The sequence below is a fragment of the Dermacentor albipictus genome, chromosome 7 (genome assembly GCF_038994185.2).
Source record: "Dermacentor albipictus isolate Rhodes 1998 colony chromosome 7, USDA_Dalb.pri_finalv2, whole genome shotgun sequence".
NCBI lineage: Eukaryota > Metazoa > Arthropoda > Arachnida > Ixodida > Ixodidae > Dermacentor > Dermacentor albipictus.
This window is the reverse complement of record NC_091827.1, coordinates 9,803,194-9,828,134: the sequence shown is the minus strand read 5'-3', so window position 1 is coordinate 9,828,134 and position 24,941 is coordinate 9,803,194.

The window sequence follows — 24,941 nt, the reverse complement described above, 5'->3', positions numbered from 1 at the left end:
GCTAAACACAGACATAGGGCAAGGAGCTCCTGTCTCTAGGAGCTGGATGACGTTACCAGACTTCTTCAGAGGGAAAGAATCATCAATGCATAGTGAAAAGAGGCGTTTTTGCAGGTATCCAGAAGGGCCTGAGCAAATGACACTTCTCATTTTTGACAGCCGCACATAGTTTATCCAGGTTTTGCTCCCCTGATAAGCTAACAGCTTTCTTCTTCAGGTCAACCATTCTGTCCGTTGCTCTCTTTAAGTTCTTATTCACAGCCTGTATCGCATTATCGGAAACAGTACCTTCATGCATGACAACGAAGCAACCCTCTTTGTCGGCTATCAAAAACATCATACCACTGGTAGTCATGAAAGCCACCAAAGAATTCGCCTTGCCTCTTCAGCCGAGTCTTGCCCTTGAAGCGGTCACAGTCCCTGCTCCTTCTGCAACGCACCTTGCCTGCTTGGCATCAGGAACCCTTTCAGAAACAGAGCGTGCTACGGCTAAGGCCGCTGCAGGTCAGAGTGCTGGCTCGAAGCAGAACTTAGGGCCCAACCCTAAGGTATTCAGATATATCTCTCGCAAGGCGGTCTCATTCAGGGATACGACCTTGTCAGGAAGCGCTTGTATTTTCTTCTTCTTGGGAAGCGAAGGGCGGATGACATTCCAAAGAAATTCCGTGATGCGAAGCCTTGTTCTACACCACTCTCTGTACAGGTGCATCGACTGACTTGCTGCAACACGGCCACAGTGGATACGAAGGCAGTCATCATACAGCCTAGTTGTCTCCAGCACTCCGATTTCAAAATTCTGTCTCGTGTGGCTAGGCGACAGTTGTAAACAACCGCCCATATTTTGGGCATCCTCTGGACAAGTTTGTTCCTTAACGTGCCACGAAGCAGCTCTCGCACATCTCACGCGCACTGCATACAGTGCCACCAAACATGCAGGGTTAAGAATGGGAAAATTTACACACGAATGAGAACCCAAGGAACTAGTGATGTGATTTAGAGCGACTAACTGTTGGGCGTGTTGGTAATCGATACTCAAAGATGAATGGCGCAAACGAACAGGGAAAAGATAGAAAACACGGACAAGCGCAGTCTAGCAGCAATGGTATATATTGAAAAACACGCCAAGCATATTCTTATTTACAGCCTGTAGAACCACGGCGACACCATGGCTGTTCACCATGGCATTTCTCATTGCGAGCCGCAGCAGGTCCAGCGCCGGGAACGTGACGTCACTACTTGGACAGGTGGGTTTTGCTACCATCGAATGATAACGCCGGACGCAGGATTTTCGACTTCATGGGGCTTATAATACTTCCGCATTAAAAAGATCTGAGTACATCCATCGTAAATAATGAAGCTGCTTGAAGCATGGCCTCGAACAAGGCCTATTAAAATTACCATGGAGGAGCAAGTCGCACACAAGGGACAACCCAGTTGCAGTGTCATTTGGAGGCGTCATATATGTAGCGGTGTTGCCTAGATGCCACGCAGTGGCTCCCACCCGAAAAGCCGACCTGACCCACTTCCAAAAATCTATTAAGGTGGAATAAAGTGGAGTAATGTGTATTAAGGTGGAATAAAGTGGAGTAATGTGTATTAAGGTGGACTGAAGTGTATTAAGATGATTTAAGGTGGATTAACTTTGGATTAAGGTTGGTACAAATAAGAGCAAGGTGTATTAAGGTGTACCTTTAACTTAAGGTGTTAACTTAGACAAGTGCTCATGCTTTCGCATTCAACTCACGTAAGGAGATTTAAGCGATTGTCAACTTTTTGTGTGTCCCATTCAGTTATACCAGCACTTGGTCGCATTGAAGGTCTTGATAGTTCTTTATCTGCAAAGAAGTTATACATTGCAGTGAAAGAGAACCAGAGGCTCAATGTAGCAAGTTGGTGTGCCAACGCGGCCAGGCCCATGTACAAGAAGATATGGTGGGAGAAAAGGCCGCAGCGAGGTCAGAATTCATGCTGAAACCTTTTCTGTTTTAACCTAGATGAGAAGGGCAAAGCCCCAATACATTTTATAATTAGCGATTGGTTCGTTTAGAATTTGAAGAAAAAAAAGCTTTCTCGTTAGCTCAGACGTCGCAACATCTAGTGACCATCTCGTTAAGTTTGCTCAAGTAAAATTAACTTTTCATGCACGAATGAACAGACATAAACAAAAGTTCGATATAGTGTGTCGGTGTCTTCTTTTGACCGGTCTTGAAACTGCGCTTACCAGATTCATTTAGCAGTTTCTTATGTTCACGCTGCACAGTGGAATATCCACAACACCTCGGGGCCCTGCAATGTCGTTCCACCACTTCTGGGTGTCGGGAATGACTCGGCGGAACAGCTGTCCCCTCACGCATACGAGGGGGTAGGGCGGGGGTTGGGTTGGTTTTCGTGAGGATCTTTCGGACTCCCCGCGCAGGATTTTAGTAGAGTGGAAGAGAGACAGTAGAGGTTCGCTACGAGGCCGGTCCTGTTTGTCTTTGGGTTTAAGTTGCGAGCCCTCAAAGACCCTGGCGCGCCATGAAGCGATAAAAAAGAAAAACAAATACTAACACGGGAAAAAGCGTTCTCTTCCTCCATGCCGGCTCACAAGCGACAGTGGATGACGGCTGTGGTGGCGTGGTTCAGTACGTGAGGGTGAGAAGCCGCATGGAGGGCGCTGAGAGCCGCCGTAGCTTGAGTTCGGATGCTCGGGCTCTTCGTCTGTGGTGCGCGTTTGCTGGAGCGCAGCGGAAGGAAAGGGAGCGCCCCATTTGTTTGGCGTGAGCTGGCGTCGGCAGAAACGTGCCTGGCTGCGTTCATTTGTTTTGTTGTTGTTTCGTTTCTTTTTGCCCCAGTGTGCTTAACGCGTCGACAGGAACGGCGATTGGTCTGTGACGGAGAGTGGCCGGGAGAGATGGTGTGCGTGCTTGTGCGTGATTGTGCACGTGCATTTAGATACGTACGTGTGTGCATACGTGCGCACTATTTTATGTGGGCGCGCGTGTGCGTATGTATGTATGTATGTATGTATGTATGTATGTATGTATGTATGTATGTATGTATGTATGTATGTATGTATGTATGTATGTATGTATGTATGTATGTATGTATGTATGTATGTATGTATGTATGTATGTATGTATGTATGTATGTATGTATGTATGTATGTATGTATGTAAATGCCCAAGTGCGGGCGCTTCTGGTGTGGTCTGCGGCTGTCAGAAGGGGCGCGCTCTTGTGGCGACGTGCGGAACACTCAAGGTAGATCGGGTCTCATGGCATTGGTATGTATTCGTTCGCCTTGTGGCATGCTTAAACAGAACCAATAGGGTAGACGCTGACGTCAACAAATGAAGCAAAGCAAACAGTTAAACAGGAGGCAGGGGCTGAGTTGTTTGGAAGTACACTTTACGTTGTACCTATATATCAGGATATGCTGGCAACGGCCTGCTTGTTATCACACATTTCAGTTTGTCTCATATCGGCTGTGCTAGGTGACTCATTTCAAGAAAGTTTCGAAGCAGTGTCGGAGCGAATGCTAGCGAAAGCAACGAAGAAAGTATTTCCGGTTATGGTGTCAAATGTACGAGGACTTATGAGTGAAGCGATCGAGTTGTGTCTCCTTGGCGTCACCAACATTAAGAGTGGATTGTAATGTATTTTCTGCAGCGGCATGTAAGATAGCGTTTTTGTCAAATGTTAACTGCACTCCTTTCATGTTCACGCACATTATTAAGAAATATCCCGTAAAGATGTATAAAAAGATATTTCGCAAATGTATGCCAGTCTGACAAAGTAATGCGTGAAAAATAGTGAAGCTGTGTCAGTGATTTCTAAGTACTAGTGGTTCATTTGCCCGAACTCAAGGCATTCTGGCATGAAGACGCCTCTGCAAAGCTTCACTTATGTAACAAACAAGTTTATTCTCTCTCTCTCTGTCTCGTTTGCTGGCTGTTAGTGATGACTCACTACCGGCGCTCTGGTCATGCTCACACCGAGCTCCCCTCCCCCCCCCCCCCCCCCGCCCTCCCATGTTCGCCCCAAAGCATGCGTCGATCACTTGCGAAAACTCACAGATTAACTTGCTGCGATCTACATTATCCATGGTATGCTTTCCTGGCAGGCTCGCTGATATACTCAGTAATTTATTCCCCTCTTTCTTATTTTCGTTACGTGATCGCGCTTGTTTCGTGTACCGGTGGACGAGCTACTAGACGGCGATAAGAAATGGTCATTCCTAGCTTTTGTTAGATAATCTTACCCAACAAAAGGCTGGCCATAGTTCACTCAGGCCCGTTCCTTATGCATTCATTCATTATCGCCTTCCAGGTCGTGTCCAGGTATCGAATTCTCCCGTCTCTCTAGCCATGCAGGATAACAAACAAAAACCCGCATCTGATTTGTATGAACGCGAGTTTCCGGGAAACCATTACTCATTAATGCTGTGCGCAGTCGTTGGCAAGCGAAACGATAACAGGACATTTCAGATGTGAACGCGATGCACTATGCTGAATAACGGCGGCCGCTGTTTTGGTGTGCAGTCGGTCGTGTCACAAACGCTCTTCTCGAAAAGAAAAAAAGTCAGGAGCAAAAAATAAGCAGCTTTTTGCATGCTTATTTCTTCACGTGTTGTCACCGTTCAATTGTTCCTCAAAGTTCAAAGCAATGTCGTTGCTATTTTGCCTACATAATCTACAGGTTATTTAGTATCAAGTAGCAGGAAAACGTCGGCTAATCGGTGAGCCCGCCTATCCATATGTTCAGCCTGGATTGTATAGTTCTTTTTTCGTTGGTAAATCGTTGGTAAATCGTTGGTAAATCGTTTTCGTTGGTTCCACTTGGGTATTGCGCATTCAGAAAAGACAGAGGTAGCAGGGGCGGAGGTGTAGCCATCCTTTTCAAGGATAACATTAAGCTCTTAAAGATGCCTGATTTATCAGATGTTGAATGCATATTTTGCAAGGCCTACCATGAAAATATTCGATATGTCATAGCTGCTCTGTACCGACCTCCTAATTCTGGTGTTGAAGTTTTGGATTCTTTGAAGCTATACATGAGCGAGCATGTGAAACCCGCTGACCGAATTATTCTCTCGGGAGATTTTAACTTGCCAAGCATTGATTGGGAAACGATGTCGGTCAAAAGTGATAACGATAACTTAGGGGAGGCCATGCTGGACATTGTCTTTTCTTTTAATTTATTACAGTTAGTGGATACCTGTACTAGAATACAGGGTAATTCTGAAACAATCCTGGACCTCTTTTTTGTAAGTGGGACCATAAGTAGTCGCACTAAGTGCGATGTATTTCCCGGTATATCGGATCACGAGGCTGTGTTACTAACCATAGATAATATGAATTGGAAAGACAGCTTCAGCGCTGTCCGATTCCGCAATTTCTCCCGAGCTGATGATGTTTCGATTATAGATACGCTTTCGTTTTGCTTAGATTCATTTTCAGAGAATATTGTAGATGTGCAGGAACTATGGGAACGCTTTAAGAGTATTGTTAATAAATGCATTGAAAAATATGTACCAACTATTGTTAAGAAAAGAAAAAAGAATCCCTGGATTTCTCGGGAGACGCTCAGATTGAAAAGGCAGCTCAAGAGGTTAAAAGATAAAATGAAAAAATCAAGCAGTGCTTCACCAGATCAACGGCAGAAATTTCTCTCTCTTTCATCTAAACTTCGGATCCAATTATCTACTGAGAAACAACGTTACTATGAAGAATCATTGCCTAAATTCATCACAGCGTCTCCAGATAGATTTTGGCGAGAGGTGTCACCGAAACATTACCAATGCGATGTTTTTGAAGTTGATGGCATTCACTTGAATGATGAAGAAAAAATTGCTAACTTATTTAATGAGCATTTCCACTCAGTTTTTACTAGTGATGATGGTGTCTTACCTATGTTTGAGAATTGTTTGCCCCCTATTTCTGATGTATCAATAAGCGAACAGGGTATATTCCACATGCTTTTAAAACTTGATGAAAAGAAAAGTTCAGGCCCAGACGATATACCCAACACTTTCCTAAAAAGGTATGCCGAATGGGTTTAGAAATACTTGTACATTGTGTTTTTACGTTCCTTGGAAGAAGGTCAGCTCCCGAATGACTGGAGAACAGCCCGAGTAACACCACTTCATAAACAAGGTGCCAAACAGTCTATAAAGAATTACCGCCCCGTATCTTTAACCTCTAACACTTGCAAATTATTAGAGCACATAATACATAAACATATCGTGGATTTTTTAGATACACATAACATCTTAACAAAATGCCAGCATGGATTTCGGAAAGGGTACTCAACTTGTACACAGCTAGTTGCTACTATCCATGATTTTGCCGTATCTGTAAATAACGTAAAACAAATTGATGCAATTTTTATGGACTTCTCCAAAGCTTTCGACAAAGTATCACACAGTAAATTGTTATTTAAATTAAATAGTCTGCTTAAAAACTCTCAACTTGTTAATTGGATATCAGCGTATTTGAACAATCGCCATCAGTTTGTTGCATTCAAAGGACATCAATCTAACCAGTTACCAGTAAAATCGGGTGTCCCGCAGGGCTCGGTCCTAGGGCCACTCCTTTTTCTTATGTATGTCAACGACATGGTAGAAGGCATCTCTGTCAAAATAAAATTATACGCGGACGATTGTGTTCTATATACGGAGGTTAATGATCAATCTGATCAGGCATTGTTAAACAATAATTTTCAGCGTGTTGCTTCTTGGTGTAAGCGGTGGCAGATGAGTATAAATTTCGACAAGACCGTTTTCATGCGGATCACTCGTAAGAAGAGGCCCTTATCGTTTCAGTATAATTTTAACAATGTGCTTTTGTCTGAAGTGTCTGAATACAAATATCTTGGGCTATGGATTTCAAACAATCTTAGGTGGAACAAACATATTCACTACGTGACAGCGAATGCTTATAGAAAGTTATTCTTTTTAAGAAGAACATTAACTTTGGCTACCCCTGCTGTAAGAAGATTAGCATACACATCCATTGTCCTCCCAGTCTTAGACTATGCTGCTATAATATGGGACCCCTATACAAAAGGTAATATTCTGAAACTAGAGAATGTCCAAAAAAAAGCTGTACAGTTCATTTATAACAACTTTCGACGTAGCTCAATCACTGAACTACAAGCTCGCGCTAACCTAATCCCGTTATCCGATAGAAACCGCTCATCGCGACTAAAATTTTTATATCAATTAGTTAAGGGGCACTATAAAGTCGACGTTAGCGAATGGATTACATTTTCTTCCGGTTATTCGACACGCCAAAGACATGAACTAACAATAACACCTTTTCGTTCTCATAATGATTCTTTCAAGTATTCATTTTTTCCACGAACAGTCAGAGACTGGAATAATCTCAGCAGCTGTATCGTTCAAGCAGACTCTTTGTCAACTTTCGCATCCCTTCTTGATGGCTGAAACATAATTGGTTATATTATAGTGACTGTCTATATGATTTATACGTTGAGTGTTCGTCTATTTCATTTGCATATTTGATAAATGTTTTGCTTAATTTTTCTTTTATTCTTTCTTGATTGTGACCTAAGCATGTACATATATTTCGTTTGCCATTATGTTGTATTTTCTCATGTATTGTAACCCACCCTGCTAAAATCCCGGTGGGGATTGCAGTATCAACAAATAAAAAATAAATAAATAAATAAAAAAATTCGACAGGTCAAAACCCGCCCTATCTCATATCCTGTTGAATAATTCAGGCTTATTTGCTCAGCAAACAAAGCAAGAGAGTAAGAGAGAAATTAATGTATCATTTAAGAAAGAAAGAAAGAAAGAAAGAAAGAAAGAAAGAAAGAAAGAAAGAAAGAAAGAAAGAAAGAAAGAAAGAAAGAAAGAAAGAAAGAAAGAAAGAAAGAAAGAAAGAAAGACGAAACTGCAACGTTAGGCCCGGCAATTGCGCTTATTACTTCGTCTTGTCTGCTGCCTCAAAAAAGTAAAACGCTTAGCCATTTCTCCCATATATTTCTCCACGTATAGGACAGCTTATGGCTGCCACTTTCGCATGCGTCGGCGCAAACTGACATCAAAGGCCTCGTGCTTGGCTTGGACGTTCTTTTCCTTCTTTATTTGAGTGGCGATATTGTGGTCTGTGTCGCAAGGGCGTCCGCCGTCTGGCGATGCTGACTGCGCGTCTCAGTCAGGACGCTGCAGTACAGCGAGGCGTTTCGTTCCTTTAAAGAGCGTACGCACGTTGGAGTCCCGCGCGCAAACAGGGTAGGCCTGTGGAAAAGGGCTCGCCAGTGGACTGGGGCACTTCGTTGCAGAATTTTAGGTGCACCTAAGCGCAAAGCTTAAAAGAAACATTCCGCAAAAAGCTACAATGAAAACCCACACTGGTTTTTCACACAGCTCTGCACTTACAAAAAAAAAAAAAAGAGAGAGACAATGGGTGCGGCTTAGCTCAGCTAACCCTGGATATGCAAAGCGAAAGCTTGGTTTGGCCTGGTTAAGTCTTGGTTTCATTTGGTTAACCTTTGATTTAGCTGTAAATATTATACCTAGGTATACAATCATCGTTAAGCCAGGTCTAACGGCTGTCCCTGAGTCAGTGGCTAGACATGACTGTGATTAGGCTTGGTTAGACACGCATCGTTTGACGGTGCGACGCCTGTTGTGCCACAGGGAAAGCGCAGGTGCCGGGACATGCAAAGAGACGCCGCGAACATGCGCAGCGTCGAAGCACAAACGGAGAGGGCGTGAGCGCGATCGCTACATTGATTTCGACTGTACGACGCCTGTCGCATTCCGGACCCTTGTCCAGTGAAGCAGCTCGCCGGGTAATATCCGCGGGATGGTCAGACGCCGCATGGCGACGAAGGCTCAAAGCCTCCCGCTCCCGCGTAACGCTCAAAGACGGCCCGGCCTCGCTCTCATCCATGGCCAAGCTCGCACTGACTAGACCAGTGCGACCAACACCACCTAGATTAGCTCTGGGTAAAACCATAGAGTTTCTTACAAAAAATTACTAGAGGGAACTCTGGCGCTGCAGTCGTTGTCCTACCATGGGAATGATGGGAAGTACATGGATTTGTCTGATCTTCATGCTTATGGATTCAAACGTTCTTGTGGCTTTGTATATTACGCTATATAAATCTTATTGTCGTATATTTCAGCGCAATCTTTATTCTTCGAAGTGCAGAAGACGCCGGGAACGCGTACAATTGCTATTAATTGCAACGATTAAGCTTGTCTATGTGCCCAAATCGAAACGCACCAAGCGTCTCAAAGCACTGGCATGCCCTCGACAAATTCATAAGTGCGTTTCATTCGCTTGTCGATGTATGCATCCATGGCTTAATGGTTTCAATATTGGGCTTCTGTACTAGAGTCCCTGTGTTCGAATCCTGCCGTCGGGCAATTTTATTGATGTTTATTTAATTATTTATTACGCAATAAACTGTTCAAAAAGACGAGTTTACAAAGTCACAAAGCCGTTTGAAGCCAAAAAGGACGAAGTTTAGGCAAATCCATGTACTCCCCATAATTCCCATGCTGGGTCCATAGAGTTTCTCACTATAACACCTAGAGGGTAATCTGGCGCCACCGTCTATGGGAGTTTCTTAAGGGGGCACCGTGCCGTCATGGGAATGACGGTATATGTGTCTGCGAGGCTCGTGTTGGCTGGTGTTGTAAGAGGCTTCGTCTAAAACGTGGATATGGCTACGCGAATAACGCGTTCTCAAAGTAAAATCTTCATAAAATGTTTCCATTCATGCATATTGCATCTTTACTCACCCACGATGCATGACCAAGGGAAGAAAAGCAAGAACAGACGACAAATTGTTTCAAAGCGAGCGCGAACCTTATCGTCTGTCCTCCAACTTTAGCGGCCCGCTGATACTTTTTACGTAACATCTAGTCGTACACGCAATAACAAGTTCTCATAGTTAAACAAAACATGTTTTCGCGTAATAATAAAGCTGAAACAGCTTTTCACGTGCTGTTCTAGTAGAAAATAAATCATTGTGACAGACGGAACAGTACTTGCCAAGCGCGTCTTCAAGGTGTCCTGTCTCTACGAGAACGATGCCAATCCGAATCCACAATATACCGGCATTCCCATGCATACCACAGCACAGCAGCGCCAGATTTCCCTCTAGGTAATGTAGTGAGAAACTCTATGGCTGGGTCAACCGCTCCCATTGTAGCTCACGTAGACACTAGCGCCAGAGTTCCCTCTAGTAATTTTGTAGGAAACTCTATGGGTAAAACCTAGGTGGTGTTGGTGCGGCCCTCCTCTTAGCCAGGCGCGCGGCCAGTCACGTGATCAGGCGGCAACCCAGATGTGGAGAGCGCATGCGCCAAGCCGGAGGTGGCGGCGGAGCTCAGCGCGGCGAGTCACGAAATGCGTTGCCAAAGCTACGGCGCAGCTGCGCGGTCAAATGAAGGTCAAATTGCTGGCGACGGCGAAATTCGGCTCGACTAGAAATTAACCCTTGTCCGGGGATGAAATTCCCTTAGGGATGTGTTCATCTGTTAGTTGGTGCACTTTGTTTTAAAACAGATCCCAGTTAGCTTCAACAGATCAAAACCTACCAAGAATTAGTCGAGAAACGTGGCTAGATCGCTATTAATGACCTGAAAGTAAGCTCTGTTGTAGTATAGTTTAATCTTGCTTACATTCTCAGTTTAGGATGCGGTGTGTTTAGGTGAAAATTAATTAAAACGTGATCACTGATTCCTCGTGTCAGATGAACAGTGTGAGATACGAAGTATGGATTATATGTGAATAATAAATCAAGGGTGTTTGCAACGTTAAGGGATACTCTGGTTGCTCCTTTTATTGTCTGAGTTTGTGAGAATAAAGAACAGATGTCCAAAAATGCCTGACCCTCGACAAAGGGCGGTGACAGATGCGGTGGTTGAGAGTCCAATATAATAACCGGAAAATTAAAGCCTCCCATTAAAAATAGAGGCGACGATGTGAAACGCATGCGAATGAGATTAACGGCGTCGTGCAATTCATTATCAAACGCGGATCTCCAACTACCCCGGTCATCTGCTAATTGTGGCCATGTTGTCCCTGCAAACTTCTTAATCTCATCCGCCCACCTAACTTCCTGCCGCCCACTGCTACGCTTCCCTTCTCTTGGAATCCAGTCCGTAACCCTTAATGATCATCGGTTATGTTCCCTCCTCATTACATGTCCTGCCCATGCCCATTTCTTTTTCTTGACTTCAACTAAGATGTCATTAACTCGCGTTTGTTCCCTCACCCAATCTGCTCTCTTCTTATCCTCACCCCCCCCCCCCCCATAATGTTACACCCATCATTCTTATTTCCATATAGCTCGTTGCGTCATCCTCAATTTAAGTAGAACCCTTTTCATAAGCCTCCAGGTTTCTGCCTCGTACGTGAGTACTGGTAAGACACAGCTGTCATGCACTTTTCTCTTGAGTGATAATGGCAATCTGCTGTTCATGATCTCAGAATGCCTGCCAAATGCACCCCAGCCCATTCTTATTCTTCTGATTATTTCAGTCTCATGATCCGGATCCGCGGTCATTAGCTGGCCTAAGTATATGTATTCTCTTACCACTTCCAGTAAAAAACCACTTCCAGCCGAAAAAATCAGGAAGCGACGTTCACGTCACCGGCGCTCCTCAAGACAGGCTTCTCAAGGAAGGCGCATGCCACTTCCTACAACACCACCTCCTCCTCCACCGCCTAGGCCAGACAATGTGGAAAGGACCGCGAAGAGCAAGTCCACTGAGAAGGCCACATCTGCCGAATCTTGGCCGGCTCTACCAAAACGACAACATTCACCAACAGAATCACAGCAAACTTTCGCTGGACAACCCCCGACGTCTACTGTCGGCGATGTGTGCGACCAAGACAGGCAGGTGGCTGATATGCTGCAATCGCTAATTAATACAATGCGCATTATACTGAACAAGCTGCAAACACCAGCAGCTCGAAGCGCTCTGCAAATACTGGATGCACTAAATCCAGTGCTTGCTAGCATCGTTTAAGCACCATGGCTCGACCAATAGTCCCCTTCCGCACTGAACTTAAAAGTGCGTCGATCTTTCAATGGAATGCCAGGGGTCTAAGGACCCGTATATCAGACTTTCGCCAATTCATTTTCACAAATCGCTTCCCCATACTGGTCATTTGCGAACCAAATACATCAACTCCACTCAGACTGTCCGGTTATGAATCTTTCGTCTCGTCCACACGCGGTGCGAGCACAAAAGTGATCATCTACATCCGCACGGACTTCACATATGTCGCTAACGCAATAGAGCCTCATGACGACAACCAATATGTCTGCCTAAATGTCCAAAAGAAGAATGTGTCATTTACACTAATTGGTGCCTACATATCCCCAGCGGGTCACTTTGACGGCGAACGACTCAAGAAAATATTACTAATGAACAATGGTCCCTGGGTTATCACAGGTGACTTCAACGCGCATCACCAGCTATGGGGAAGCACTAAAATGGACTCCAAAGGCAGGAGCCTTGCCTCCTTTGCTGCCGACCATGATTTGTGCTGTGTAAATGACGGCAGCCCTACATTTCTGCGAGGCACGACCTACAGTAGCTGCTTGGACTTGACTTTGGTGTCACGGCGCTTTACCTCGAGCGTCCAATGGTTTACAGACGTAGAAACACATGGAAGCGACCATATTCCAACATACATAACGATTAGAGGAATTGACCAACGCTCCTCTACTGTGTTGCGTACAGTTGATTGGACAAAATTTAAGCAGGATATGGATGACACTTGTCGGGAAGGCCTCTCACACACTTTCGAAGAAACAATCGCAGAGGCATTGAAAACGTCCATGTGCTCGCTTACAAGGTCAACAAGGCGAACAGACTTGGACGTGGAACTGGATAGGCTGCGTGCGACACGCCGACAGGCGGAGAGGAGGTATCGGCGCACGAAGTCCGTCTTGGATCTGAGGGCTTCACGGCGCATACAAAAGAAAATCCAGCGTCGCATGGATAAATTGGAAGATAAGCGATGGAAAACATTCTGTCAGTCGCTTGATCCCCGAAAATCGCTCTCGCACATATGGAGAACGGTTAGGGGTCTTCGCTCATCTCCGCATCAAAGGAAGCCCTTCGCTGCTCTGGCCCTCTACCAACTTCGCTCGGAACTTCAATTGGCTGAAGAGTTCTGCGCACGGATTGCTGGGTCCGTGGCCATCATTACTGACGCAGCATTGAATGACATCCCTGAGGCACGTGTACCAGAAATCAACGTGCTATTTTCACTCGAAGAGCTCGATGCTGCGTTGGCGACTTGCAGGCGTTCTTCGTCACCAGGACCTGATGGCATCACGTATGCTGCCCTATGCCACCTTGGACATGAGGCACGTGATGAGCTTCTCAACTACTACAATGAGTCTTGGCAGAACGGCGCCGTTCCTAAACAATGGAAATCGAGCCGCTTGATCCCCATTCTGAAACCTGGAAAGTCACCGCTTGAGATCTCATCATATCGTCCGATTGCGCTTTCGAGCTGCGTCGGCAAAGTGATGGAAAGAATGATTCTTGCCCGATTGGAATGGTACCTAGAACGATTCAACATCTATCCGAACGCCATGACAGGCTTCCGTCGGGGTCGCACGTCCATAGACAACGTCATTGACATCGTAACATGGGTCCAAAATCAAAAAAGCCTCAAGCGCCTGTCTGCGGCACTTTTTCTGGATATAAAAGGAGCCTATGATAACGTCACCCATGAGGCCATACTAAACTCACTTGAGGCTGTTGGAGTTGGTGGCCGGATGTATCAATGGATTCAAGACTATTTGACTGAAAGGCGTTTTTTCTTACAGACCGAAGACGGCCCAACTTCAGACCATTACATCTGCCGTGGTGTGCCGCAAGGTGGAGTGTTGAGCCCTATTTTGTTCAACCTCGTCCTGGTAGGACTAGCGGATTACCTACCGCAGACAGTACACGTCTCAATATACGCCGACGACATTTGCATCTGGGCCTCTGCGGTGACTCGCCCTCAGCTAAGAGCCAGGCTTCAGCGGGCGGCAACCATGACGGCTTCTTATCTCCGAGAACAAGGCCTCAGTGTGTCTACTGAGAAGTGCGCATTACTTGGTTTTACGCGGAAACAAATGTCATCGTATCCTGTTACCATCAATGGTCAAGCTGTATTCTATGTTAAGACACATCGGTTTCTGGGCGTCATCATTGACCGCAACCTCTCGTGGAGCCCTCACTGCGTCTATCTGAAGAAGAAGCTAGTCGCCATTGCTCAAGTCTTCAAATTTCTATGCGGGAAAAACTGGGGTACACCAGTCCATTCTATGTTGCAGCTGTACAGGGTTCTGTTTCTGGGACTACTACGTTACAGCCTACCAGTGTTGTCCAATGCATGCAAGACGAACTTTCGCACCTTGGAGAGCATACAAGGTCAAGCCCTACGCACGTGTTTGGGGCTGCCTCGGTGCACGTCAACAGCAGCAACAATTGCCATCGCAGGAGACCATACAATCCAGACACATGTAGCTGTCGACTCTCTCAGAGCGCACATTCGCCATCTGTCAAGGATCCCCGACCACCATTTGGCCTCCCTACCAGCCGAGAGACCTCAAGCGACCTTTTCACGAGTGATTAACGCTCATCAAGAGTACATACCAGCAAGTTTTACACCGGCGGCGAAGCCTTCCTCCCCCCTGTGGTGCCTGCGACAGCCTCAAGTGAATTTTGATATTCCTGGAATTACAAAAAAGTCCAATCATCCATCGCCGGCTCTGAAGCAACTTACACTCCTATTACTGCACCAGACGTATCATGACCGCATACACATATATACCGATGGTTCAACCTCACCTACCAGCTCAACTGCCGCATTCGTCGTTCCAGCCAAGAACGTTACAGTTAAATTCAAACTGTCGCACACGACTACATCAACATCGGCAGAACTTGCAGCTCTCCATGCCGCTATGATGTACATCACCGAAGAGCCAACAGAGAAGTGGGTCGTATTTTGTGACTCCAAGGCAGCCCTTCATAGCATCAAGTCCGCGTTACGTCACAGAACTTACGAGCAAATGACATCTGAAATCAGGGAACTGCACCACCATGCTCTGGAAAGAGGACACCACATTGTATTTCAGTGGATTCCTGCTCACTGTGGCATCGTCGGCAACAACCTAGCTGACAAGGCTGCCCGGTGTGCCCACGAAGATACAAAGACGCGTCCAACACCTTTTGCGAGGTCGGACGCTGCCAGAGAACTTCGCCTACTTGCGCGCAAGAAGTCCCAAGATCTCTGGACATCAAGTGGCTTCAATTGCAGATTACGTCAACTGGACCCCACGCTACGGCTACAACTGCCACCTAGCCTTTCCCGCGGCGAAGCAACCTTGTTGTGTCGCTTGTGGTTGGGAGTGGCGTTCACGAACGCATACTCCTACCGTATGGGAATGGCCGAGAGCCCGATGTGCGACTCCTGCGGGTGCGAGGAGTCCATCGAGCACGTATTGTGTACCTGCCCTCGCTACGATGTCCACCGCCTCCCTCTGCGGGCAACTTTACACAGACTAGACTCGAGACCATTCACCGAGTCAAAGATACTCGGACCGTGGCCACAACCGTCACTGGCTCGAAAAGCGATTCGTGCACTAGTGCGGTACTTAAAGTGCACGGGCTTAAGAGACCGCTTATAGTGTCATTGTGTAAGGTGTCCCTCCCACATGTACTCAGTGCTGACTCTCTCCCTTTCTTCCTCTTTCTATTCCCCTTTCCCCCACCCCCAGTGTAGGGTAGCAAACCGGATGCTGTTCTGGTTGACCTCCCTGCCTTCCCTACCCTTGCTTTCTCTCTCTCTCTCCAGTGCCTCGCTACCTATCGTAAATTGCTGTTCTCTTCCGAGACTGTTAAACATTACTTTAGTTTTCTGCAGATAGAGTTTTAGACCCATCCTTCTGCTTTGCCTGTCCGGGTCAGTGAGCATGAATTGCAATTAGTTCCCTGAGTTATTAAGCAAGGCAATATCATCAGCGAAGCGCAAGTTACTAAGGTATTCTCCATTAACTCTTATCCCCAATTCTTCCCAATCCAGGCGTCTGAATACCTCCTGTAAACACGCTGTGAACAGCATTGGAGAGATCGTATGTCCCTGCCTGACGCCCTTCTTTATTGGGATTTGTTGCTTTTTAATGGAGGTCTATGGTGGCTGTGGAGCCGCTATGGATATCTTCCCGTATCATTACATACGGCTCGTCTACACTCTGATTCCGTAATGCCTGCATGGCTGCTGGGGTTTCGACAGAATCAAGCGCTCTCTCGTAATCAATCAAAGCTACATATAAGGGTTGGTTATATTCCGCACATTTCTCTATCAGCTGATTGATAGTGTGAATACGGTTTATTGTTTAGTAGCCTATATATATATATATATATATATATATATATATATATATATATATATATATATATATATATATATATATATATATATATACACACACACACACACACACTACCCTCAGAGTAAGTATGCATTATAGAAGGTAGAGGCTACATAAAGGAGGTTAAGAATGAGATTATACAGAAAAGGCACAGTATAAGTAATAATGAAAAATTATACTGGCTCACTAATATACACATCCATAAGAAACAAAGAAAATTAGTGGTAGTTCACCACAGAAATCTGATTATACATTTTTCAATACACAAATTAGGAATTATAGTTTAACACATACATAGTTAAGTTGCAAATATCGTATTTATACAATAAACAAGTCACACGATATATTAACCGCAAGTTTCATGATTTAGATGTAGTTAACTAAAGCATCTCTATATTGAACTGGATTACTTATACTAACAATAGATGCCGGCAGGCCGTTCCATTCGTTGCATGTTTTCGGTAAAAATGATTTGCGAATTTGTTAGTGCGTTAGAGCGAGACACATGTACCTTATGCGTATGATCTCTACGTGAGGAGATGAAGAGTTCTGGGTTAATCCATGCCGACCGAAGCACTGCGTTCTCGTATTAAATCTTATGAAATAAGCATACACGCGATTGTTTCCTGCGGGTTAACAGCGAAGGTAGGTTCAGTAGTCTTCATTTATTACGCTTGCCGTACCATGGTAATTTCTATAAACCGAGCGGAGAGATTCTGGACGCTGTCAAGGCAGTTAATATATATGAGTCGCGCGTCAATTTTTATAGAATTAATTAGCAACTGTGTTTATGTGCCTCACTTAGTCCTTGCCATCTATAGCGTACCCGCTGCGCAAGTTGGTGTGTTCGAAGGCCGCGATGTCGAACGTGTCTTCCACGCTGACGGGGCGAGGTGACCTCGTCATTCGCGCATCGTTGCAGATAATGCTTCTGTCTGGAGAGGCACGGGCGGTGCCTTCCTAGATGGTCGACACGACGACGCTTACCTGCTTCACGCTTCGTGCAACATCGCTCCAGTCTCCTGCCTGTTTCAGGTATACTCTGGATGCCGTCTCTTGCTTGCCTCACAGATAGCCATCTCTGCTGGGTGGTGTTCTTTCTTTCTCTTCTTTATTTTTCTCGAGGTACGCTAGCATATACAAATGTAATAAATAAACAAACAAACAAATAAATAAATAAATAAGTAAATAAATAAATAAATAAATAAATAAATAAATAAATAAATAAATAAATACTGTAGGCTTGTTGAAAATTTTGGAGCTTGCGGACCTGGAACTAGACAATGGCTTACGAGAAACAGCTTTGTGGAGGTATAGACATTAATTTTGACCATCTTTACCGTATACACCCAAGTGAGTGCACGACAGGTCTTGCATTTGGCTGTTATGAAGTTAAAGACTGTTATGATGTTAAGAAACAAAAAAAAGTTTCTTCTAGCGTTCTCGCCGAGCCTTCTGCGGTAAAAGGACACTTGATAGGGTGCATGTGCTAGCCACTGAAAGTAATCTAACCCCGCGACTGCACCTGGAGTCATTACTTATCCAGACCGCTGACACCACACTGAACCGCCATGACGGCAGCCTCCTTCCGTTTATGCCCGCTGCTGGCGCCATCTATTCACACGTACATAATTGTCTCCTCCTTTCGTTTGCTTTCATTGTGGACAAGGAACAACGTATGGGAGCCGAAACGTCTTGGTTCCTTTTCCTTTTATGTTTTTGTTCGGCGCCCGTTTTACATTTGACTGTGACCAATCTCGACCAGACGAGTTTTCGTCGAACTCTTGATTACGTGTAAACAAGTGCGAGTTGCTAAATGCACATGTAAATTGTACATGAAAATAAGCATGTTTTGCAACTGTACATGTACAGTTGCAAAACATGCGATACATCTACATAGAACTCACAAAGAAATAGGTACAACATAGTTGCGCTCTACACAAGGCAGAGAGACATAAAACCAAAGAAAAGCAGGGAGATCAAGTAGACCCACGGCCGGTCTGCTAGCCTGCGCTAGGTGAGAGTGGATATAGGGGAGGATATGAGTGACAGGTGTGCATGTATGTCCACGAATCATATACGTTTGTGAGCCACACGACTGCAAAACTTTCTCCTTTACATTAGCCTATAGGTCAGTGCTATAGCGGAACAGTGTCTTCTCTGTTTGGGAAGTGCTCCTTGTACAACTATTCTCATTGGTTGGCCTGGAGCGGTGGCTGCAGCAGATGTTGCGGTTGACCGCTCCTGCGCATTTCCTTCGTGAACAGCTCAAGAGTACACAAAGCCAGCGCATCGGAGTGTTTGCACAGCGAGTGTTGTGATGACTTAACGCGTAAGCTAATATAGTTTTATGCCACTGAAGGAATTCTGGGAAATTTTTATGCAGATAACGGTATATATAGCGTGTCGCCTGCGGTTGTTAACGGAGAAGAAATGAGTCCCGACCGGCGCTGTCCATTCATAACTACTAACAGTTTAAAGCGAACAAAATTCATTCATATAAAGTAACAGCGGCACACGGATGACAACAGAGACACATTTTCGCGGGCTGCAGTCATTGTGTAATGCAGCAGTGAAATAATTTATATGTGTGTGGTGGAAAACAGTAAGTACATGGCAAAATGCAGAAATTAGAGGACGCCCCGAATCACTGCCTTGCCGATAAATGCCAGGATTGCGTCCAGGACCACCTTGACCACGTGCGACGGTCAATTGTTGGGATGGAATCACTGGTCGAAGCTGTCAGTTCAAAGTTGCCTATAGGAAGGGCTGAGATGAGCACGTGCGGCTGATTGAGCGGTGCACGCGGTCCTGCACACCCACGTATAGTGTCGGGGCGACCAGGCTGGTGTATGCGTTTCGCATTTAGAGCTCTCACTTGTCCCACAGTAAGCCGAGTGTCTTGCGCCGGAGGTGCGAGAAAGTGACCAGCGGCAGAGGGACAGGTTCGTGCCCGTTAATTCGTGCGCTCCTCGATAAGTTTGTTCTGCCCTGGAGCGACCACCTACAGCATATATCAGAATGACGCGGCTAAACCTCCGGTCCCTCGGAAGATCGTTGCCAATCGTGAACGAGCGCCACGTGTTCGTCGATGCTTGCACGATGACGCCGAGGAACAACACTACGGCGAGTTACACTGGCGCGAAACGAAGGATCTGACGTGGATCGCCGCGCGGACAATGGCGCGCGCTGACGCGGCGGACACCCGTGCGTCCCGGAGACGGAGCGACCTGTCACCCACCGCCTTTTGTCCCCTCGGCGTCGACGAGTCACGCTCGGTCGGTCAGCGTTGCGGATGCCCGCGCAGGGCGCGGTCCTCGTATCTCGAGCACCGCTTGAGACTCCGTGATCGAGTGCCGGGCTCGTTCTTGAGGGGCGTCGCGTATTAAAAAAAAAGTTGGGTCGACCGAAGCATCCACGCACCGAAATTCTTTCGCTGTCGTATAAAAGAACGAAGTTTATGAAGGCGCACTAAACAGAAACACTAGGTTAAGTTAATACCTTTATGCATTTATTGCCAATAATCAAATCAGTACATTCATACAGGCCTGCCAAAGCCTTTGAAGGCATGAGCGGCAGCGCCTGGCAGGCAGCAAAACCATACACGGTACATTGATAGACCAGTTATAAGCAGCGAACTCAAGTATAGAACGCCAAAAAAGTTTATTAGAATTTATACAGTCTCTATGAAAAGAGTTTTCATTGAGCATAATGAAGCACAGAAGTACAGCGATGCGTGTGAACAAAATTACCATGAGATAATGCATAAACATATACCAGACTGACCATCATGGTGCAAAGGAAGTGCGCAATCACATGCATGAACACAAGGAATAACGGTAAAAAAAAAAACGGAACAAGTACGCCTTTACGAGCAGATACGCCTTAGCAGTCTCCTTAGCAGATTAGTAGATCCCACTGCTGGCTTGTGATCACACCCTCATTAGCGTGTGTGATTAGCGCGGTGCTAGTGGCGGATTTTAGCGACAGGCGGGTTTAACGAGGCAATTTTCTGATGTCCTGGCTCCTCACTATAGACGACCAGCAAATCGGCGTCTCTTAGGAATGCAAGAAGGAGACGTGAAACCTCCTTCAGGGATATATAATAGACCCTTCTAGAAACCGTTTGTGTGTTTGTGATGTTGTAAGTGTGTCTTGTTTCTCACATAACAGCTGGAGCCGCTTGCAGACCATCTTCTAAGGAAAGAACTACGTTATAGACAAAATTCTTTTAATCCATTATAAATATCCATTATAGCCAATTTACTTCTCATAATTATGTTTCTGTAATAACCACGGAGGTAGCCATTAGGAATGGACAATTATGTTTATCGGGTCTAGCCTCATTTACTACCCTACGTAGGGAAAGAGATAAAGAAGACCAAAAAGATCAGCACAATTGAGTGAATCCTCCGACACTGAATTCGATAAGTTTTTGAGAAACGCCGATATTTAAAGAATGTTCGTCTCCTCCTCCACGCCATGAAAATCATTAATGCATTTTTCTTTCTCTTTTTTGAGTTGGGCAGAAGTCGGCGCTTTGTCTTGTCTCGTCCGTCCCCATTCTCTGTTAGCGCTGCTCTATTCAATTGGACAACGATGTATCTACCACTGCACACTTAGCCAACTGTATATTCATATATTTATTTCAACAGACTGCAGCAACGAAGGGCTGTCGCAGGAGTGGGCAAATACAGTACATGGAAAAGCATAAAAAGAGCTCTGAACATCGATGATTAGTAATGCACAATAGAAATTCATCGAGTTGTAAAGATCTTACGTAACCAAGTAGAACGTTCCACAATTCTGTAGAACGGACAAAAAAAAAGTGTATTTAAACGCATCAGTATTATTGTGAAAAGGGGACATATTCAATTCATGGTAATGTCTGGTAGTTGTGGGTCTAGCGGGTGCTATGTATTTGCTAAGCATGGAAAACCGTGGGGAGTTAATTAGAGTATAAATAAACTTCAAAGATTCAATGTGACGACGAGGAGAGAGACTGGTAAGTATATCAATACTTGCTCGCCTTTGCTTTACACCTAAGCCCTGATTCCCAATCGGTTCATTCTTCTTTTCCGCTCTCTGCTTGCTTTCTAGCCCGGAATCGATCGTATCTATGCTCACAGCGGCTATCATGTCAGCCACCAACGCGCACCCATCAAGAGGACTGTCCGCGGGGAGAGTGTACACGTGAAAGTGGCGAGATGCTAGCGAGGGGGAGGAGGCGGCGACAGTCGGTCGACTCTTTGCGTGACCGGATGTGACGTGTCTCGCCTCCACACCCTTCCCATTCCTGTTCAGCTGCGTGTCGTTCGGGGCACGTGCCGCGAACTTCCGGTCTCCTTATGGTGGCCGCTGGTTTGGCCCGTCTGTTTGCAATCGGCGCCGAGTTCCTGCCTTCTAATCATCTTGTCTCCTCGTTCGTTTGACATAAGGTAAATCGTCGCACACATGCGCGCGCTGACATATCGGTACATACGTATACATAAATTTGGAAATGTTTCGTAGTTCGACAACGCTTCGTTGTACCAGCGTCTTATATACGTATACGTATATTAATTACGTAAATATATAGTCCTATTTAAAAGAGATTTCATGCTTAGCGGCCATCTTCAGAAAAAAATAGAAATAAAAAATCTAGATTTGTGGATTCATTATCCGTTGGCTTCATATTTTTGTGACTATATTGCTGGGACTATATATATATATATATATATATATATATATATATATATATATATATATATATATATATATATATATATATATGTGTGTGTGTGTGTGTGTGTGTGTGTGTGTGTGTGTGTGTGTGTGTGTGTGTGTGTGTGTGTGTGTGTGTGTGTGTGTGTGTGTGTGTGTTGTCTGTAAGGACACACAATTGATCTGATTAGCGATATGAGTCGTAAACATGGCTGCAGCATGAATCAAACTCGTCACTGAAATGTACAGTCAAAGGCTTCGCCTGTAATTCTTTAGAGTCTTATACGCGCACAAAGACAGGACGTCGAACGAAAATGGGACACACAGCATGCACAAGCTATGCATGTTGTGTGTAGTTGTGCATGCGCATGTTGGGCGTCCCTTCTTCGTTCGACGTCCTGTCTTTGTGCGCGCATAAGCCTCTAAAGAATCGTGTACAACCAACTCGCCCGAAACGTAATGCTTCTGAGCTTCTCCTATGCTGACGTTGCCGCCCAGCAGTACCTTCCCACGGTCAAGTAGTGATAATAATCCCTGAGAACGACGAACCCTATACTCCTTTCGATGATTTCGTGACTGCTACACGTCGTTCTTGCGCGCAAAACAACTCGCTGCTCGAAATGTTGCTGTCTCGTAGCAGGGCCACGCACTCCTCCACTGCAGTGGCGGCGCCGATGAGACCCAACGCGCCGTTTCTTTCTCACGCGGTCCCTCGCACGCAATGTCACCTGCGAGGCCCCGTAGGCCAATCACGGACGGGGCGTCGTCCGCGGCACGTGCCGCTGACCGTAGGTTTTATCGCTAAGCATGCGGCCATAATGGAGAACTGCTCCCCACATGCACTCTAAATGCGTGTATCGACACATCGCCCGAGCGCGCACTCGTTCGTGCAACAGCGCGTGGCGAAGAATCAGCGGGCGGTGTGCAGAGTGTAGGCGTGCACGGATCGGCAGTATGGTGATTACGGTGCCAGCATTACGGAAACCGCACGGAGGGACCGGATGCCTCTTTGCGTAGCGAGGCGTATATAAAGTATATATACAAAGTATATTTGTCACTGCGGCAGTCACTCTCTTAGGTGGTGACACATTGCCTAAACAACCTTTACGAATATGTTAAGAACCACTTTATTGAATCATAAATCTGAGTGGTGTATATGGGTGGAGCCCCTATTCCAGGGCCGCGCTGGCTTCTGCGGCTCGCCGGGCATGGTCGAGGGTCGCCAGCTGGCTTCCCAAATCCAGATCAGCGCCTCCCACGACCAGTTAGCGAGTGAGTCCGTAATCAGGGGCGAGACGGCGCGTGCCGGGCGCCTTGGGCATTCGTACGTGACGTGCTGGAGTGTCGGTGTATCTTTGCACCAGGGACAGTTGTCTTTGTGCCTGTCGCGGTACATCTTGCGTAGCCTGTGCAACTTAGGAAAGGTGTTCGTCTGTATAGTCGGCGCCAGTTCTTTGCCTGCGCCCTGTTGAGCTTGGGATGGGGAGAAGCCTTTGTTCATCGACCGAGCCTTTGCATCTCCAGCGTTTCTCGCGGCGTACCGGATCGGGGGGGGGGGGGGGGGGGAGGGGCATCCGTTATGGCGGAGTCATCCGCGGCTCAGCCTGTCATGTCTCAAGCCAGGTGGTCCACCCTTTCGTTGCCATCCACTCCGACATGTGCCGGGCACCAGGTGATCCCATGGTCTTGTGTTATAGTCTTGGTCCCAGGATGCGCACGACGCTGGCCGTCAAAACTCCAAGCCGGTATAGTCGTCCTGCGCCCTGAGAGCCCGTTAGTACGTGAGACAATTGGCCGTTTGCTTCGGCGGCTCGTACGGCTGGGCGATGGCGGCGGCCTCTGCCGTTGCGCTGGACGAGGCGCGCAAGGACGCAGCCGCGACCATGCGTGCCCTATTTGTCGCGACCGCCACGGAAGCGGGCGTCCGTGTTGTTGTGCGGAGGTACAGACTTGCGTCCGCGGAATACGCGTCCGGGAGGCCCTGCCTTTGTAGCAGGGCTGTCGCACTATATATAGCTTGTCTTCATCTTGCGTGGTATGTCGGGTGCATGTTGCGTGGAATGAGATCCACATGTAGCCGTGTTCGCGGAGCGAGGGGTATCAGTTAAGTCTCGTCCTCGCAGAATTGCGGCGCCAGGGGGTAGTGCAGGCTTCTTTATAGACAACGTCCCCGGGCCGTCGCGTTAAGGTGCTCTCGCTGGGCGATGACGGTGGCAGCGGCGATCTCTTCACATGTGTCGGTCAGCCCCTAGCTCCTGGAGGCGCTCCATGCTGGTGTTCGCCGGAAGGCTGAGCGCCGCCTTACAGGCGATTCGAATCAATTTGTCCAACTGGTCAGTCTCGCTGCGGCGCGTGGCTTGGAACGGCCTGCAGCGCGTAAGTGATGCGACACAAACACAGAGCTAATTACTGTATTCTGCTTAGCTGCTGGCGTAAATTTCGACAGTGGCGTAATCGTGTTCCCAATTACGCCGCTGCCAAAAATTTGCACGAGTGGCGAAGCAGGATATGGTGAGTTACTGCAGTTTTAGCTATGCGTTTGTCTGGTTGAGCTCTACAACACCAGGCGGCTTCACCGCTCACGTTTACGCCCCGACCATCCGGTAATCCGCCCAAACCGCTCCCGTTTACCGGAATAGCGTACAAGCTAAACGTCTCTAATGAATCCGGTGATACTGCTTACCGCGTGCGTTTGAGTTTGGAGAGCGCGACGGAGGCGCTGCCTGTTCCTTGTACGTGCATCCCGAGCACCCTCATGTTTGCTGTCCTCTTGATGGGTTCCCCTCCCAGAAAGAGTTGTAGGGTCGGTGCCCTGTTCGCTTGTG